This window comes from Notamacropus eugenii, chromosome 1 (genome assembly GCF_028372415.1).
Source record: "Notamacropus eugenii isolate mMacEug1 chromosome 1, mMacEug1.pri_v2, whole genome shotgun sequence".
Lineage (NCBI taxonomy): Eukaryota > Metazoa > Chordata > Mammalia > Diprotodontia > Macropodidae > Notamacropus > Notamacropus eugenii.
Genome location: NC_092872.1, coordinates 380,889,587 through 380,898,298, shown reverse-complemented (window position 1 = coordinate 380,898,298; position 8,712 = coordinate 380,889,587).

The window sequence follows — 8,712 nt, the reverse complement described above, 5'->3', positions numbered from 1 at the left end:
TATCCCAGCCCACTCAATGGGATCAGACCATGGAAAAGCTCAAAAAGAGCTCAGAAAATTTTGAAAATTATGTTAGAGAGGTGGAGGAAAAACTGGGAAAAGCAATGAAAGACATGCAAGCAAAGTATGAATAGCAGATCAGCACCCTCCTAAAGGAGACCCAAAAAAATGCTGAAGAAAATAACACCCTGAAAAATAAGCTAACTCAATTGACAAAGGAGGTTCAAGAAGCCAATGAGGAGAAGAATGCTTTCAAAAGCAGAATTAGCCAAATGGAAAAGGAGATTCAAAAGCTCACTGAAGAAAATAGTTCTTTCAAAATTAGAATGGAACAGATAGAGGCTAATGACTATGAGAAACCAAGAAATCACAAAACAAAACCAAAAGAATGAAAAAATGGAAGATAACGTGAAATATCTCATTGGAAAAACAACTGACCTGGAAAATAGATCCAGGAGAGACAATTTAAAAATTATGGCACTACCTGAAAGCCATGATCAAAAAAAGATCCTAGACATCATCTTTCATGAAATTATCAAGGAAAACTGCCCTAATATTTTAGAACCAGAGGGCAAAATAAATATTGAAAGAATCCACCAATCACCACCTGAAAAAGATCCAAAAAGAGAAACTCCTAGGAATATTGTGGCCAAATTCCAGAGTTCCCAGGTCAAGGAGAAAATATTGCAAGCAGCTAGAAAGAAACAATTCAAGTATTGTGGAAATACAATCAGAATAACACAAGATCTAGCAGCTTCTACATTAAGGGATCGAAGGGCAAGGAATAGGATATTCCAGAAGTCAAAGGAACTAGGACTAAAACCAAAAATCACCTACCCAGCAAAACTGACCATAATACTTCAGGGGAAAAATTGGTCTTTCAATGAAATAGAGGACTTTCAAGCATTCTTGATGAAAAGACCAGAGCTGAAAAGAAAATTTGACTTTCAAACACAAGAATGAAGAGAAGCATGAAAAGGTAAACAGCAAAGAGAAGTCATAAAGGACTTATAAAAGTTGAACTGTTTACATTCCTACATGGAAAGACAATATTAGTAACTCTTGAAACTATTCAGTATCTGGGTACTGGGTGGGATTACACACACACACATGCACATGCACACACACATAGAGACAGAGTGCGCAGAGTGAATTGAATAGGATGGGATCATATCTAAAAAAAAAAATGAAATCAAGCAGTGAGAGAGAAATATATGGGAGGAGAAAGGGAGAAATGGAATGGGGCAAATTATCTCTCATAAAAGAGGCAAGCGAAAGACTTTTTTAGTTTGGGGAAAAAGAGGGGAGGTGAGAGAAAAACATGAAGTTTACTCTCATCACATTCCACTAAAGGAAGGAATAAAATGCACACTCATTTTGGGATGAAAACCTATCTTACAACACAGGAAAGTGTGGGATAAGGGGATAAACAGGGTAAGGGGGACGATGGAAGGGAGGGCATGGGGAGGAGGGTGCAATTTGAGGTTGACACTCACAGGGAGGGACAGGATCAAAAGAGAGAATAGAAGTAATTGGGGGCAGGATAGGATGGAGGGAAATATAGTTAGTCTTATACAACACGACTATTATGGAAGTCATTTGCAAAACTACACAGATTTGGCCTACATTGAATTGCTTGCCTTCCAAAGGGAGGGGTTGGGGAGGGAGGGAGGAAAAGAAGTTGGAACTCAAAGTTTTAGGAACAACTGTCGAGTACTGTTCTTGCCGCTAGGAAATAAGAAATACAGGTAAAGGGGTATAGAAAGTTATTTGGCCCAACAGGACAGAGGAGAAAATGGAGACAAGGGCAGAGAGAAATGATGGAGGAGAGAGCAGATTGGTGATGGGGGCAATTGGAAAGCTTGGTGTTTTGGAGTGGGGGGAGGGGACAAGGGGGGAGATAATTTGGAGCCCAAAATTCTGTGAAAATGAATGTTAAAAGTTAAATAAATAAATAATTTTTTTAAAAAATGACTACAAATTCCAGAGCAGCAGACCCCACAAAAGACAGAGTGAAACAAATTTCCAGTCCAAGACAATCTGAATGGTCTACAGGACAGGTCTGCCACCCCAAGCTGGGAGAGGAGTACAGTCCAGCATGGACCATCTTGACACAGATTGGACCCCATCAAACCTGTAGCAGACCTCAGGGTAACTGAATCACTGGCAGCTGAGGTCGTTTATAGATTTCTCGACTCACAAACACCAAAGATAACTTAGAATGTCAGCAGGAAAGATCTGTTGGACCTAGGTGAGAGGGGAGCACAGAGCAGCACAGGCCCTAGTGCAGCCCCAGGGTAACAATGGCAGTGGCCACAGCAGCAGCACTCATGGTGGTAATGGTGGCAGCAGGGGCTGCTTCCAGAGCTCTTGGCCCACAGAGAGTAAGGAGATCAAACAAGTGATCAAAAGGATATCTTTTTGCTGGCACTGAGGTAGGACTCTTGCTTTGCCCATACTCAGATCTGGGTTACAGTCTTGGGTGGCAGTCCTTAGGCAGGGAGGAGAACTGTTATAGAAGAGTTAGTGGAAGCAATGAAGAGGGAATCCTCTTCACAATTCCAGGGCAGAAAAGAGTCCTTGTGGTCACTCATTGACCAGACCACAGGCCATGAGAGGAGTAAACACCTCTTCTTAGAGCAGACTATCTTAGAAGAACTAAAAACTTATAGGTTCCTAGAAATATCTCTGAAAATAGATATATAAAGTCTCTGAAGCTTGAGATAGAGTGCCCACAACATTGGAAGCAGAGACCTACCTAAAGAAAGCCTTAAAAAAGTCAATTAATTGGTTGGGGAAATGAGCAAACAATGGGAAAAAACAGACTATACAATCTTACTTTGGTGACAAGGAAGATCAAAGCATAAAATCAGAAGAAGACAACAAAGTCAAAGCTCCTACATCCAAAGTCTCACAAAAAATATGAATTGACCTCAGTCCATGGAACAATTTGTAAAGGATTTTGAAAATCCAGAGAAGCAGAGGAAAAATTAGGAAGAGAAATAAGAGTGATGCAAGAAAATCATGAGAAATGAGTCATTTGATAAAGGTGATAAAAAAAATACTGAAGAAAATAACAGCTTAAAAAATAAGCTAGACCAAATGGCAAAAGAGGTCCAAAAAGCCAACGAGGAGAAAAATGCCTTAAATATCAGAATTGGTCAGATGGAAAAGGAGGTACAAGAGTTCACTGAAGAAAAATATCCTTTAAAAATTAGAATGGGGGCAGAGCCAAGATGGTGGAGTAGAAAGATGTACATGTTATAACTCTTCCCCCATAGCCCATAAAATACCTGAAAAAAAAATGACTCTCAACAAATTCTAGAGCAGGAGAATCCACACAATAACAGGGTGACAGAGATTTCTAGCCAGAGGTAACGTTATCCCACAGGACATTGAGCAGAGTGGAGTCCAGCCCTGGCCACGTGGCACCAGGAGGAAAAGTGCTGGAACAGGCCTCTGAGGCAGAATTCCTAGCAGGGAGGGTCTCAGATCCCTCAACTCATAAGTGCCAAAGAAAGTTTCAAAGGTCAGTGAAAGGGCTTTCCCAGCTGGGCAAGAGGGGAGCAGGGTCTCCCCCAGAACAGGTCCCAGGCAGCAGCAGCAGCAGCAGCAGCAGCAGCAGCAGTAGGGCAGCAGCGCTGCATGGCAGTGGTCGAGTCAGGCAGTAGCTTCCATTGTGTGAGCAGCTCAGTTTAAAGCCCCTGGGGGAATTGAGCAGCTGATCTACAGCAGCACCGCAGATCCCTCAACCCACAGGTGCCAAAGGTCAGTGAGAGGGTCTTTTCAGCTAGCCAAGAGGGGAGTGGGGTGTCCCCATAACTCAGGCTCCTTCAGGAGGCAGCAGTAGAGGCAGCAGCAGAATGGGCTACCAAAGCAGAAAGTAACCCGTATGCATTGTTGAAGGTCTCCTCGTAAATCCTCTCAGGAACTGAGCCCCATGTGGCAGCCCTGCCCCCACCTGAGCAGCTGAACTTAATCTCACACTGAATTTGGCCCTGCCCCTGCCAAAAAACCCCTAAGGCTTGGGAGCAGCTCATTTGAATCTCAGTCCCCTGGCTGGCTTGGCAGAACTGGAGGTGAAGTGGTTGTGGAGAGGAAACTCAGAAGTTAAGTAACTGGCTGGGAAAATGCCCAAAAAGGGGGAAAAATAAGACCATAGAAGGTTACTTTCTTGGGAAACAGGTGTCTCCCCCCCATTCTTTCAGATGAGGAAGAACAAGGCATTCTATCAGAGGAAGTCAAGGCCTCTGCCTCCAAAGGGAACTTAAAATGAGCTCAGGCAATAGAAGACCTTAAAAAACAAGTGAGCAGCTTACTAAAGGAGAACCAAAAAAATGCTGAGGAAAATAACAGCTTTAAAAAGAGGCTAACTCAACTGGAAAAAGAGGTCCAAAAAGCCAATGAGGAGAAGGAGGTTTAAAGAGCAGAATTAGCCAAATGGAGGAGAAGGTTCTAAAGCTCACTGAACAAAGTAATTCGTTGAAAGAGAGAATTGAGTTCAGGGAAACAAATGACTATGAGTTAAACTAAGAAGTTAGTAAACAAAATCAAAAATTTGAAAAAATAGAAGATAATGTGAAACAACTCATTGGAAAAACAACTGACCTGGAAAATAGATTCAGGAGAAATAATTTAAGAATTATTAGACTACCTGAAAGTCATGATCAAAAAAAGAGCCTAGACATTATCTTCCATGAAGTTATCAAAGACAACTGCCCTGATGTTATAGAATCACAGGGCAAAATGGATATTGAAAGAATTCATCAATCACCTCCTGAAAGAAACCCAAACAGAGAAACTCCTAGGAATATTGCGGCCAAATTTCAGAGTTCCCAGATCAAGGAGAAAATACTGCAAGCAGCCAGAAAGAAACAATTTGAGTATTGTGGAAATACAATTAGGATAACACAGGATCTGGCAGCTTCAACATTAACAGATTGAAGGGCTTGGAGTGGGATATTCCAGAAGTCAAAGGAACTGGGATTAAAAACAAGAATCACGTACCCAGAAAAATTTAGTATAATACTTCAAGGGAGAAATGGTCATTCAATGAAATAATGGTCATTCAGTGATATAGTCGAATTTCAAGATTTCATGTTGAGGAAAAGACCAGATCTGTATTCAAAAATTTGACTTCCCAAGACAAGAATCAAGAGAAGCATGAAAAAGTAAACAGAAAAGAAAAATCATAAAAGACTCTCTAAAGCTGAACTGTTTACATTACTATACGGAAAGAAAATATTTTTAACCCTTGAATCTTTTCTCAGTATTTGGGTAGTTGGAGAGATTGTACACACACACACACACACACACACACACACACACACACACACACACATACACATAGATAGAGAGAGAGTACAGGGCATGTAATATCAGAAAAGATGATATCCACACACACACAAAAATAAAATTAAATTAAATTAAAATTAAGGCGTGAAGGAGGAAAATTCTGGGAAGAGAAAGAGAGTAATGGAAAGGATCAGGCTCATAAAAGAGATAAGAAAAATTTTATCCAATGGAGGAGATAAGGGAGAAGGGGAGGGGGGAAAAATAAAGCTACTCTCCCCATGTGTGACTGAATGAGGGAATAACATGCTCCCTAAATTTCATATGAAAATTTATATCACACCACAGGAAAGTAGGAGAGGAGGTGACAAGTGGAGCAAGAGGAATGTTAGAAGGGAGAGCAAATGGGAGAAGGGAGTCACTAGAAATAAACACTTTCTAGAAGGGACAAGGTCAATTGTAGGGGGGAAAAATAAGGGGAAATAGGGTAGGTCAGAGGTTAATATAATTAGTATTACACATGATTACTATGGAAGTCTTTTGCAAAACTACACATATTTAGTCTGCACTGAATTGCTTGCCTTCTCAGTAGGGCTGGGGAGGAAGTGGGGGAGAGAGAGAAGTTGGAATTCAAAGTATTAGAAACGAATGCTGAGAATTTTATTGCATATAATTGGGAAATAAGAACTACAGGGATAGGGGTATGGAAATTTATCTTGCCTTGCAAGAAAAGAGAGAAGATGGGGATAGGAGAGGGGTGGGGTGTGATGGAGAGGAGGGTACACTGAGGGAATGAGTAATCAGAATGCAAGGTATTAGGAAGCAGGGGGAGGGAAGTGAGGAGGAGAAAAATTAAGACGTTACAAAGTGAGGTAAAAGCAATTAGTATTAAAACAATAGACTAAATTAATTACTGAGAATAAATCAATGACATCTTTAGTTTGGAGAAAAGCATTTCAGTCTAAATTTCCTAGAGGAAGGTAACCTAGGGTAAAATTTGGCATTGATGGGAAAGTCAAGGTTTTAATGGTAAATTTGATTTTATGATTGCCGTTTAATCAGGAACTAGAACTTGTATAGAAAGGCATGTAAGCCACTTAAGACTTGCCTCAAAAGATGTTCCTTATCCAAAGTGAAATTATACTCATATTTGAAATCTGGTTATTGGAACTTGCCATTTTTAGATGCTATAGATGCTAAGGGACTATTAAGTGACTGTTCTTCTGAGTCTAACTCCAGGTATTGGTAGCAAGAAAGGCAATCTGAGCCTCCAATTCATGATGCCAGTAAGCTGATGAGATGGTGGTATGAAGTGCATAGGTGATCTCAAGGGAAGGGTGGGAGAGTGGCTGTTTAGCATGGGCTAAGGTGGGATTCTCCTGACTCAGTTTTCCCACTGACACCTGGAAGACTTTAAGTCTGACTGAATGCAAGTGGATAATCTAATCCTGCCTGGAATTGACATGAAGTTGGGGAGATATTGTATCCCTGCAATGTTCTTACTATGGGTGGCAGTTTCCCACAGTCAAAAGGTTTGTAAGCTTAATACCAGATCTATTCAATTATAGATTATTGGTAGGGGAACATCCGAGGTTGTCTAAAATTAAGCTATTAGGCATAGGACTTTAGACCAACAATAACAAGTTAGGGTCCTTTAATTCTTAGTAATACTGTGGAGACAATTAGGTCAAGAGCTTGTGAAGTTAGCAACATAAATATTATTTGCATCTCAGTTAGTTAATGTTTAAAAAGAAATTTCTTTTGTGATCCATTTTGTAAATGTTTTAAAAAGAAGTATCACTTGACCAAAAGTTGGAATTGCTTTATCTGTTATAAACTGTGTTAAAAATAAATAATAAAAAAAATTATATGACTATCTGAAAGCCATGATCAAAAAAAGAGCCTAGACATTATCTTTCATGAAATTATCAAGGAAACTGCCCTGATATTCTAGAACCAGAGGGCAAAATAAATATTGAAAGAATCCACTAATCACCTCCTGAAAGAGACCAAAAGAGAAACTCCTAGGAATATTGCAGCCAAATTTCAGAGTTCCCAGGTCAAGGAGAAAATATTGCAAGCAGCTAGAAAGAAACAATTTGAGTATTGTGGAAGTACAATCAGGATAACACAAGATCTAGCAGCTTCTACATTAAGGGATCGAAGGGCATGGAATAGGATATTCCAGAAGTCAACAGAACTGGGATTAAAACCAAGAATCACGTACCCAGCAAAACTGATTATAATACTTCAAGGGGGAAATGGTCATTCAATGAAATATAGGACTTTCAAGCATTCTTGATGAAAGGACCAGAACTGAAAAGAAAATTTGACTTTCACACACAAGAATCAAAAGATGTATGAAAAGGTAAACAGGAAACAGAAATCATAAAGGACTTTCTAAAGCTGAACTGTTTACATTCCTACATGAAAAGATAATATTTGTAACTCTTGAGACTTGTCCCAGTATTTCGATAGGTGGAGAGATTACACACACACACACACACACACACACACACACACACACACACACACACACACACATATGTAGACAGAGAGCACAGGTTGAGTTGATTCAGAAGGGATGATATCTATAAAAAAATAAAATTAAAGGGTGAGAGAGGAATGTATTGGGAGGAAAAAGGGAGAAATGGAATGGGGCAAATTATCACTCATAAAAGAGATAAGAGAAATCTTTTTCAATGGAGGAGAAAAGGGAAGAGGTGAGAGGGGAAAAGTGAAGTTTACTCTCTTCACATATGGCTTAAGGAGGGAATAACATGCTCACTCAATTTGGTATAAAAATCTATCTTACACTACAGGAAAGTAGTGGAGAAGGGGACAAGTGGGATGAAAGGGATGATAGAAGGGAGGGCAAATGGGAAAAGGGAGGAACTAGAAGTAAATACTTTAAAATAAAGGGGAGAGAGTGTAGGATGGAGGGAAATATAGTCTTACACAACATGACTATTATGCAAGTCTTTTTCAAAATGACACATATATTGCCTGTATTGAATTGCTTGCCTTCTCAGTGGGGATGGGTGGGGAGGGAGGAAGGGAGAAAAGTTGGGATTCAAAGTATTAGAAATGAATGTTGAAAATTGTTATTGCATATAACTGGGAAATAAGAAATACAGGTAATGGTGTATAGAAATATATCTTGCCCTACAAGAAAAGCGAGATGATGGGGATAAGGATAGGGTGGGGTGTGATAGAAGAGAGGGCACAATGAGAGAAGGGATAATCAGAATGCAAGGTGTTATGGTGTGGGGGAGGGGAGAAATAGGGAGAAAAATTAGAACTCAAAATTTTGTGGAAATGAATGCCATAATCTAAAAATAAATAAATAAAAAACAAATAAAAATTAGAATGGATCAAATGGAAGCTAATGACTGTAAAGGAAATCAATAAATTACAAAA